The sequence below is a fragment of the Pyrus communis genome, chromosome 6 (assembly GCF_963583255.1).
Source record: "Pyrus communis chromosome 6, drPyrComm1.1, whole genome shotgun sequence".
Lineage (NCBI taxonomy): Eukaryota > Viridiplantae > Streptophyta > Magnoliopsida > Rosales > Rosaceae > Pyrus > Pyrus communis.
Window position 1 is genome coordinate 4,127,200 of NC_084808.1, and position 12,470 is coordinate 4,139,669.

The following is a 12,470-nucleotide window of genomic DNA, read 5'->3' on the forward strand; positions in this document are numbered from 1 at the left end:
ATCCTTAGACCCTTAGGAAACCCAGACTATCCACCTCCAAAACCATGCAACCATGCAAGTTCTTTATGCTAAAGTAATAAGTTTCTAGCTTCCAAACCATGCCTCGCTTAGGCAAGCCATTATTTGCTGCTATCTTTGAGTCGTTGATCTAATTGAGATACTTTCTAGGACACGCTAACTTTTTCAAGGTATCTTGAAACGATATACAAACAAACCAGGGGAAGCAAAATGGTTACCACCAAAGCTCAAGTCTAGCTTGACCTAAAAGTCTCCCAATAAGCATAAATGAACCTATTGATTGCAACAATATAATATGTCAAAGTTATGTGAAGGTGTTTTATTTGTTAGAAATAAATGGCGTGGGGTTTATAATGTCCAAGTTAACAAGACGTGCCGTCACTTAATGCTACAATCTAATGGTATTCCTCTTTACCCTTTTAGGTTCAACTCTCCCATAAACGGAGAGTTTGATACCAAATTAATATAACTGACCCATTGTTTACCTTAATATAAATTTCATGTACATACCAGAATGAGACCTCGTTGGTGCATCCATGGAAGTGAAAATTTTATAAGCGAAAAGAGAAGTACTCTTTTCTTAGCCCAAGTGAGGGTAGGTTGGGAAATCAGATAGCATTAGGCTAGCTCGAAGGTTCGGTTCTCTGCTGTACAATAGTAAACTTGTATGAACTGTAGAAAGTTGGAAATTGATTGCCAGGGAATTAATGCCATATATTGTAATTGGTGAGAAACGCATTTGAGGTGTTTTCGGTCAACAAGATCAAAAGATAGATAGGATAGGTCTCCCCTTGGCTTTCCGCTTTCCACTCTTGATCTCTGGAAGGATACCTTGCCGGAGAGTTCCATTCTTTTGCATTCTCTTTCCCCGGCAAGGTTCTAAAAAAGCTAGGCGCCAGTCAGGCAGCAGGCTAGCGCCTAGCGTCTAGGCGGCTAGGCGAGGTCTAGGCGGGCACCTAGGCAGCTTAGGCGGATTTAGGTAAATTTCTTGTATATCTTGTAAATAAGTGCTTATTGACACTTACAAAAAATTAAACTTGTATGAAATTCATGGATAAGATAATAAAAGAATAATAAAATACAAAAAGAGTATCCAATAAGTCCAAAATGTAAAAACACATTAAGCATATATGGCATAGAACTATAGTGAGGAGTATTATAGGATGACACTATGTACAATAAGTTCACAATTTAAAACCACGTAAAATGCAAAATAGGAGGAAAATAAGGAAACATAGTAATGTAGCACTGCCTAGCCCGCCTAGGTGCCGCCTAGGGCCGCCTTGCCCACCTAGCCCCTAGCCCGCCTAGGCGCCGCCTAGAGCCCAACCGATTTTTCCAACCGATTTGCAAGAAAACGCCTCGGGTCACCACCACCTAGCGCCTAGGCGGCCGCCTAGGTCGTTTTTTAGAACATTGTTCCTAGGTGCCTAACCTGTAGGTGATTCGGGAGCCAGAATTGAGGCCGCCTTGCCCACCTAGCCCCTAGCCCGCCTAGGCGCCGCCTAGAGCCCAACCGATTTTTCCAACCGATTTGCAAGAAAATGCCTCGGGTCACCACCACCTAGCGCCTAGGCGGCCGCCTAGGTCGTTTTTTAGAACATTGTTCCTAAGTGCCTGACCTGTAGGTGATTCGGGAGCCAGAATTGAGTTCACCATCGTCGTTACACGACCACTGTCCTTCCCCTTTGCTGCTTTATCATCTTTCTGAAGCATAAGAGCTTGACTTTCTTCTTGGTTCGGTGACTTGGCTTTGTTCTCTAGGCAGGCTTCACTCAAAAGGTTTTTCAAAGGAGTGTGTGGCTTCCCAGTGCTCCAGTTTGTAACCTTGGCGATGATCTCTTCATTCTCCTTTCTCCCCTGTGTTTCATTCACAACATGAGTAATATAAGGAAACCACCCAGCCTGCCACGGTGCTGGTTTTGGCTGTTCCGGGTTCTGTCCTGTCTGAATTTCAGCAGCAGTAGCCTTTTGGTTATCAACGCCTCTAGGTTCAACTAATGTCATGAAAGACGGTGCCTCAAACATATCATATTTGTCCTCAGTTGCAGCTTTTGACTTCTCTTCCAATGAGGCTTGGGAATCAGTAGGTGGTACACCTTTAGCGTCAATAACTGCTTGTGCATCACACCATGCATGCATCAAGAGCAAATAGACTGAATTTAGAAAAGTTCACACTTTCTTTTGTAAAAAAAATATTGAATAAGGTATTTATAGAGAAAAGACAGCAAAAGACAATCTACAAACAAAAAGATATATATATATATATATATATATATATATATCTATGTTATTCGACTATTCTAATAACTGTAAAATCCATCACAAGATACCAATATTAAAAGGTATATAAACTGATCCAATGAGAAACCAATATTAAGGAATGCTTTTGGACCGTCTAAGTTGAAGATATACTACACCTACAAAATGTAAGAACTTGTATAACTCATTCATAATTATACCTGAAACAGATCCCCACTTGCTTTCTAGACTGTCAGTTTGGCTATTCAAGTCAACAACATCAAGTGTAGACGAATTTAGCCGCTGCCTAACAAAGTTTTTATCACTCTCCCCAGCAGCATTGAAACTTAGAACAGATGATTCAGCATTAGAAGAGGAAAGACCGACTTCCTTCATCGCATAGTCCTCCAAACACTGCTCTGATGATTCGACATTGGGACCATGATCTGACCCAGCAGCTGTACTGCCTTCAACTTCTAGCTGGACCTTGTCATTGCAATCAACCTCACTTTCCATCACACTTTCCTGTGTATCTGAGATTACATTGAGGTCAGCTCTGCTAGAATTTGAAATGCTATCTAGGTTCAGTTTAGGCTTTGCCAAAAGATTTTCCTCAACTGATCCTCCCCTGCTTTCATTTCCACATATATCACTCTTTTCAGTTTCCTCCTTATTGTGATCACCAGAGTCATCTCCATTATGTAAATTTGTTGGATTAACTTTAAGTTTGGAGAGACAACTGGCATTTTCCAAACTAGTTGTAGGGTTCTCAGCAACAATTTTCTCCGTAGATACTTCAATGTAGTCATCCCCAGCTATAGCATACTTTTCAGTCTCATGATCACCATCATCAACAAGATTTTTTTCTATGGGTCCTTCGCTGCTATGATCCCAACTCAAATCACATTTGTCATCTTTCTCATCATCCAGACCAACTAAGTGTGTTGTTTGATTTACACCAGTATTGCTCAAGGAATTTGCATCAGGTCCTACATTTGTATCGCTTTCCGGCAAGTTCATCTATAACGACTCGTAATTATATAAGACTCCTGTCGTTCAGGAGAGCCCACGAAGCTCTTAGCCATCCGAGGCATCACAGCATCTGCAGGGGGTGTTCTTTCATCTGAACTTTGGTTTTCAGTAATCTTAATCTCAATCTGAGACACATTGGCATCATCTTCAACAGGCACTTCTTTAACCATTTTCTTGCTGCTGCCTCTATCCAATTCACGGCTTGCTTCTATATCATACAAATCTGAAGAGGCCACAGTGCCTCCACTTAAATTACTGGACTGGAAGAATTGAAAATTCTCATTTGACACAGGATGTTTAGCATCATTTTCCTTATCATTAAATTGTTCCAGAGAGTCCAAAAAAGTAGGCTGGTCTAATTTCTCTTTGTTGTTTTTGAAACCTTCAAGCATCGCCGCAGCATTGCCTACCACTGGTATGTCATTAGGCACAGAAAGCACATGTACATTCGCACTTCCTTCACCTATCCAGTTGCTACTCTTGGTATTGAAACAGTGCATCCCATCTGCAGTATCCACCTTGTTTTTCTGCAGTATTAACCGAAGCTTGCACATGTTCGATAGATTCAACATCATGGGAAGGATCAATTTGGGGAATATCCAAATCAAACACATGACTACGCTCTCTCAGATGGAACAACTTCAATATCTAGCACAGAATCTGTAGTCATCTCAACTGTTCATTCTAAGTTAGCTGTTTCACTGGAAACTTGATTGGGTGTGGTCAAAGCGTATGGTGAGTTTCTATCCATATCACTTGCTTCAATTTCCTTCACATGGCTCTCCTGTGAAATGGATGTTAAAGAGCTCTCAATCACACTGTCAGTAGCATGGGTCTTCTTGCTATCTTCTGTTACATCTGTCAACATTTCATATTTAATAGGGTGTAACTCAACTTCTGAACCATTCCTATCATCCTGCACAGCTGACTCCAACCTCTTCATTGAATCGATGCTAGCAGTTGACACATATCCTTGGGACTCTAGCCAATTAGTTGTATTCTCTGGAATTTAAGAAACTTGCATCAGGTTATTGACAGATAAATGCAATTATTCTATAAAAATAAAAACAAACTTCGAGAAAACCAAAAGAGGATTCTTAGAACAATTTTCATCTAGTTACAATATTGATCGGATTCATCTCCTCACAAAAACAGAAAAGAGTAGAAAATTCTCTTTTTATTTAAGCTAATGCATTTCACCCTTGCATCATATAGAATAGAGGATAATCATTCCGATATTGCAACTTATAGAAAGGGAATTACTTCTTGTTATTCAACACACTGAATAATTACACAGAGTTTGTTATATATAGCTGTGGGCATTCTGACATATTACATTTATGCCCTTAACAAACTAACAAATTACAGACTAATCAAACAAACTACAATTAGTATTTATCAATACTTCAGTCAATACTTCGATGACTGAATCTTGGCTTCTTTACACCCCCTCAAGCTGAACTTGGAAGCATCAAAAGGACCAAGAGGCAGCTTGGATTGAAGATAGAGACATCGCTGCCGGGACAGAGATTTGGTATGAATGTCGGCCAATTGATCTTGACTACAAACATACTGAATCTTGATAAGACGAGCAAGAACAAGTTCACGGATGTAATGATAGTCAATTTCAATTGTTTAGTGCGGGCATGGAAAACAGGATTAGAAGCTAAAGAGATTGCAGAGATATTATCACACCAAAGATGAGGAATCTGAGGTAGTGAAAAACCGATATCCCTGAAAACTTTACAGATCCATGTGAGTTCTGCCGATGTGTGAGCTAAAGACCGGTACTCAGCTTCAGTAGATGAGCGGGCAACCGTGGACTGTTTCTTGGCACTCCAACTGATCAAATTAGAACCAAGAAAGACGCAGTAGCCACTGGTGGACCTTCTGTCAAATGTACACCCTGCCCAATCAGCATCTGAATATGCTGTAAGATGAAGATTTCCTGGTTTAAACCATAATCCATGGGTAATAGTACCTTTCAAAAACCGGAGAATTCTTTTAGCAGCTTGAAGATGAGAATCTCGTGGAGCATGCATGAATTGACATACTTGATTCACTGCAAAGGATATGTCCGGTCGTGTCCAGGTGAGATATTGCAGGGCACCCACTAAGGATCGATACTCTGTGGGATTAGACAAAAGTACACCTGTATGATCAAGTTTGGCCGTCCCTAAGGGAGTGGAACAAGGTTTGGCGCCATCCATGTTGGTCTTTTGAAGGAGATCAAGTAAATATTTTCCTTGATGTAAAAATATACCCTCAGAAGATCTGTGCACTTCAAGACCTAAAAAATAGTGTAAGGAGCCCAGATCTTTAACTGGAAAGACAATGCTCAGTTTGTGGATAAAATGTTGACAAAGATTAGCATTGGGGCCAGTGACTAAGATATCGTCAACATAGACAAGAATGATAACCAAGGTTGGAGCTTGTAAAACAAAAAGAGAAGCATCTGAAGAGGACTGCTCAAAACCAAAGGAGCGCAACACACTGAATAATTTGTCAAACCAGGCCCTGGGAGCTTGTTTAAGACCATAGAGAGATTTTTGAAGCTTGCAAACATGATTGGGAAATGAGGGATCACTGAACCCAGGAGGCTGTTGCATAAAAACATCTTCTTATAAATCCCCATGTAAGAAAGCATTACTAATATCTAACTGGTTCAAGAACCAATTAAACTGAGCAGCAAGAGACAATAGTATACGAATAGAAACAGGCTTGGCTACAGGGCTGAAAGTTTCCTTATAGTCAAGGCCCTCTTGTTGGTGAAAACCTTTGGCAACAAGCCGAGCCTTGTATCGATCAATAGAACCATCAGGATGTTTCTTAATCCGGAAAACCCATCTACAACCAACAACATTTTGAAGAGGAGAAGAAGGGACAAGAACCCAAGTGCCTGTAGATTGCAAAGCATTAAACTCTTCTTGCATGGCATTTCTCCAGTGAGCATGCTTAGAAGCCTGCAAATAAGTATTGGGAACGAACTCAATGGAAGAGGGAAGAGGATGGTTGGTTGCCGAGAATGCTTTGGGTTTGAAAATTCCTGCTTTTGACCGTGTAGTCATAGGATGACTATTGTTCACAGTAGCAGAGACAGGAGGAACCGTAGCAGCATGTGAGTGAACAGTAGGGGCATGTAAATCAACAGTAGGGACATGTGAGTCAACAGTAGTGGCATGGGAATCAATAGGTGAATGAGCAGTAGCAGCAGCAAGTGTGTCAGTAGTGGCAGGACGTGGATGAACAGGAGCAGCATGTGAAGAGGGATGGGGAGCATGCAGAGCAGGAGCATTAGGAGTGTGCAAGTCAGCAGAGGACACACCATGATTAACGGATGAGACAGGTGCAGAAAGATGAGAGGATGTACTCTTAGGAATAGTAAACTGCAAATCCATGGAGGGAACAAGTGGAGAGGCTGCATTTATCCGAGAATCACACTTGGACAATGGTTGAGAATGCTGAAATGGAAATGTTGATTCATCAAAAACAACATGGCGAGATATATAGACCCGCTGCGTTAACGGATCTAAGCATCGGTATCCCTTATGTTGAAGAATGTACCCCAAGAACACACAGTATTTACTTTTACTGTCCAGTTTGGAGGTTGTGTAAGGCTTAAGCCATGGAAAACAGCTGCAACCAAATACTTTGAGGCGACTGTAATCAGGTAAAATATGAAATAATAACTCCCATGGAGATTGCAGTATGCCAAAAATTGGTAGTCGATTAATCAAGTATATAGCAGTGGAGAAGGCTTCTACCCAGAAAACATGAGGTACATTAGAAGCAACCAAAAGGGTACGAGCAGTCTCTACAAGATGACGATGTTTCCGTTCAACACAACCATTCTGTTCAGGTGTGTGTGGACAACTAAATTGATGAATAATGCCATGAGTATGGAGAAAATTCTGTAGTGCAGTACTAGTAAATTCACCCCCTGAATCAGAACGAAGAACTTTGATTTTATTGCCAAGAAGATTTTCTACATAACTCTTGAACTCAACTATTACAGAATACACTTCAGACTTGGACTTTAATGGAAAGAACCAACTGTATTTACTGTAGTCATCCACAAGTAACAGATAGTACCTATAACCACTTGCTGACATAACAGGAGCAGGGCCCCAAAGATCACAATGTAAAAGTTCTAAACTTGAAGAAGAATGAGAACTAGTAGAACTGAAAGATTGCTTATGACTTTTAGCAAGAGCACAGTTGGAACAAAAAAAGTCCACTGAAGGTCTTCCAGTAATAGGAATTTTATTCTTTGACAGAACACGCTTGAATATGGATGAAGAAGGATGACCAAGACGACTGTGCCATACTGAAACCGGTGCTTGGAGACTGATTAAGGCAGTAGGTGGAGCAGCAGAGCATGAAGGTGATGGAGATGAACATTGCAGGGGATAAAACCCATCCTTAACTGGTCCCCGCAAAAGCGTCTTCCCCGTAGAACGATCCTTTACAAAGGATCCATCAGAATTAAGTGTCAAGGAACAGTAATTATCTTTGAGAAATTGATATGCAGAAAGTAAATTGTGCTGCATTTGTGGGACATGAAGAACATTTTGCAGCTTAAAAATAGCAGAGGGAGTGTGCAAAAAAGAGGAGCCAATGTTGTTAATTTTCAAACCTTTACCATCACCAATATAGACCTTGTCTTCACCACGATAAGGAGCAGGAGATGAAATGTTAGAAATGTCATTGGTAATGTGGGAAGTGGCACCCGAATCAATAAGCCAAGAAGGAGCAGGCTTTGAGGAGAAATGTGCACACATGGCAGCAAGTTTGGCTGGAGGAACTTTGCCAAACATATCCGGATTCATGCGATCAAAACAGTCAATAGCTTCATGACTGTGTGATCCACATATTTGACAATTGAGAGCACTAGATCCTTGAGAGTGACCACCACGAAAAGTATTGGCACGAAAATTAGTACCACGGAAATTATGGCCTCTAAAGTTGCCACGATGGCCACGAGCAGGACCTCTATAATTGCCACGATGATTTCCACGATAATGTCCACGAAAAGATTGAGGTTGAACAGCAAGGGCTTGATATGGTGGTGGTGTAGGCAAGAGAGAAGGCTGCGATTGAGCAGCAAATGCATGGAAAGGCTCTGTGAGACTAGATGAAACAACTTTCTTCCTTCGAGAAATGGAAAGTTCTTTGGTGAGTAATAAGCCATGCAATTCATCCAGGGTAGTAGTGGACAGACGAAGAAGAAGTGAATCAGTAAAAGCTTCAAACTCATCAGGTAAGCCAGCCAGTGTAGCTGTAATCAGATCACGATCAGTGACGGGAGCACCAGCTGCCATCAAGGCCTCAGAAATTTCCTTGATCTGTTGAAGATAATCAGAAATTGACTGTGAACCTTTCTGAATAGATTGAAGACGAGATCGTAACTGATGAATGTGAGCATCAGAGACACCTCCAAAACGCTGCTCAAGTTTAAGCCATAAATCCCCAGACGAGGAAACACCAACAGTGAAAGGAATCACTTCTTCAGACAGAGTAGAATTCAACCAAATGAGAAGATTCTGATCTTTCTCATACCAAATTTCAAAGATTGGATTAATAGAACGATCAGGAAGAAGAGGGGAGGGACACACCTCTGTACCATCGATAATACTCAGAAGCTTATACCTACGCAGAATTGGGGCAAATAATGCACGCCATGGAAGATAATTGGAGCGCTTGAGTTTGATTGGCACCATACTTCCAATGTTTTGTATGGTAAGAGAGGCATACGAATTCGAAGGCGGCGCAGAATTGGAGAAATTAGGGTTTGCAACTTGCACCGACGCAAGGGGAGAAGACGATTCTGACGGTGACGCCATCTCTGATTGCAGAGAGAAATACAGCAATCAACAAGATCGAAGATGCGATCGAAGAAGAAAAGAGGAGAATCACAGCAGGGATTGAGAAGAAAAATCAGAAATTGGAAGCGAAGAGGATCGAGAGAGAGAAAACCGTAAGGTGAAAAGGGCGTGATACCATATAGAAAGGGAATTACTTCTTGTTATTCAACACACTGAATAATTACACAGAATTTGTTATATATAGCTGTGGGCATTCTAACATATTACATTTATGCCCTTAACAAACTAACAAATTACAGACTAATCAAACAAACTACAATTAGTATTTATCAATACTTCAGTCAATACTTCGATGACTGAATCTTGGCTTCTTTACAACTAATGTACTCTGACAACAAAGGTCAGAAATATAACGACAAAACATATCGCTCCTGCAAAATATAACGATAATAATTGACATTGTATTTGCATCGGTGTAGAGAAAGTCATTTTGTCTCCCAAATACTAGATGACCGAGATAGAGAAGGAGTTAAATATTAACATAAAGAAATGTACACGAACATATTAAACAAAATGCAGACCAATGTAAGGACATAGAAGAACATTCAACATCACTACATTACAAAAGAAGTTGCTATTGGGTACAATTTAGTTTATTGTTGCATGAAAGTATATCGCTTCTTTATCATGAAATTTAAAAGAACTTGTCAACTCAAGGGCATGAAAAATCACTTGCCCATGATAACAATAATAAGCACAACACTATTTTGAAATTTGTATGTGAATACTCCCGTCCAACCAAGTGTACAAAAATGTAATATCAAAAATCAAGGAAACAAAGTCAATGAAACATGGATCGATTTTAGTTCTCAAGGGCAGTATGGTTACATTTTATACATTATTTGAAAACTCTTGGAAGTTTAAAATCCAACATGACACACCTTACACTCAATCTAGTGACATTTTACAACAGCTTAAAAAAATTTAATCCAGACAGACAGCCACCAGTATCACACTGAATTAAACTTGGTTTGTATTTTCCATACCAAAAAATTGGACCAACATTTCCATATTCTTATTTATTTTGAATAAAGAAAATATTTCCATATGTTTTACGTCAAGGAGTCATGGCTAGTTCTACTGTCAAAGTTGAAATTTGTTAGGAATGATCACTATAAAGTAAAAGGATGATAATTTTGCAAAATGGGCATTTCAATTTAAGTCTACGTTGAAGGGTCATAAATTGTTTGGGCATTTTGATGGCACTACTACTTGTCGGTCGAAATTTGTAGTTCGTCCTGAGGGAGGAGTTTCTTTTGATTTTAATGATGCATATATTGAATGGGAGTCAGATATGGCACTTTTAAGTCTTTTACTAGCTACTTTGTCTAATGAGGCTATTGAATATGTTCTTGGATGTGTAACTGCGTACGAGGCTTGGTCAAATCTTGTGGATCGGTTTGCTTCCGTGTCTAAGTCTAGAGTTAATCATTTGAAGACAGAATTGCATACAATTCAGAAAGGAGGGGATTCAATTGATAAATATCTGTTAAGATTGAAGAATATAAGGGAACAGTTAACTGCTGCTGGAGAATTCATTTCTGATAATGATGTCATAATTGATGGACTTGCTGGTTTACAAAAAGAGTATGCTATAATTCGAACAGTGATATTAGCTAGAGAATCATCTATTTCTCTTAAAGAATTTCGAGCTTTGTTGCTTGGGGCTGAAAAAGAAATTGAAGGTGAATCTAGTGGTCTCTCTGCATTATATGTTCAAGGTTCTCAAATGAACCCGGGAAAGTCTTCTGCTTCGGGTCTAATCCTGCAGGACATAGTCACTTGCCTGGAACAACTGGCGGTGTCCTGACTTCTAATCCATATCCCTATTCGTTTGAGCCTTATTCTTAACCATACACACACCCATACTCACAACCTCCTCTGCATCAACACTTTCCTATGCCTCCTATGCCTCAACAATTTCCAGGTACTGTTTATCCACAAATTCCTTATGGTGTTGGCTATATGGGTAACTCTTCAAATTCTGCCTCAAGACCTCCATTTACACCGAAGCCAAATTATAAGGGTAATAACAGTTTCAAGTCAAATGCTGGTTTTAAAGGCAAAGGGTCCAATACAAGCTCTTTTTCTAGTTTTTCATCTAGCAATACAAGACAATTTGGTGCAAATGTTTGGAATGGAAATACAGCAAACAGGTCTCCAAATGTGATTGAGTGTCAAATCTGCAACAAGAGAGGACATACAGCTATTAATTGTTTTCACTGAAATGCTACTGCACCAAGTACTGGTTATCAAATGGAGTGTCATATTTGTGGGAGACATGGTCATTTTGCTCTTGATTCCTATCACAGAGGAAATTATGTGTTCCAAGGTCAACAACCACCTGCACAATTCACAACTATGATAGTCCAGCAAGTAGAACAACAAATTTCTCAAGCAGACCAACAAATTCCTCAGGATGCTTAGATTGTTGATACCGGTGCATCTCACCATATCACTGCTGATATCAACACATTGAATCATGTTACACCTTTCGAAGGTTCTAAAACAATTTTAGTTGGCAATGGGACAGGTTTATCTATTGAAAATACTGGTGCAACTACTATTAAAACTAACTCTCATAGCCTGGTTCTTAATAATGTTTTACATGTTCCAAAAAATTGCCCGAAGTCTGCTATCTGTATAATAATTGTGTGCTGACAATCATAGTTGGTTTGTGTGTGATGAGAATGAGTTTTTTGTGCAGGACAAGAAGACAAGGGACATATTGTATAGAGGAAAGAGTAAACCAAGACAGTTGTTTCAAATCCCTGTTATCAAGCAGTCAAGAGGAGTTCAATCTGTGATTCAGCAGCCTTATGGTTTTCTTGGACAGTTGGTGAAATCAACTCTGTGGCATCAACGGTTTGGTCATCCATCTAATGAAATCATGTCCATCATGTTGAAACAATCAAATATACCACTAGAGTTAGATATGAATCATAGTGTGTGTTCTTACTGTATTAGAGGAAAGATGTGTAGGCTTCCTTTTTCTCCTAGCAGTGATAGATACTTCTCACCATTTGAAAAAGGTGCACTCAGATGTATGGGGCCCTTCTCCAGTCAAAACAATAGAGGGGTATAGATACTATGTTACTTTTGTTGATCAATATACAAAGTATGTTTGGATTTTTCCAATGTATAATAAATCAGATGTGTATGCAATTTTTGTGAGCTTTTACAACTGGATTTCTACACAGTTTGGTATTGCTATTAAATGTGTACAATCTGATGGTGGGGGTGAGTACACAAGTCATTCTTTTAAAGTTTTTCTTGTTGCAAATGGTGGTTGAA

The 12,470-nt window shown here is 39.8% G+C and overlaps 1 pseudogene; it reads right to left on the reverse strand.

Moving 5' to 3' along the window:
- Positions 1-781: 781 nt before the first annotated feature.
- Positions 782-3,279, reverse strand: LOC137735934 (uncharacterized; annotated as a pseudogene).
- Positions 3,280-12,470: the final 9,191 nt, after the last annotated feature.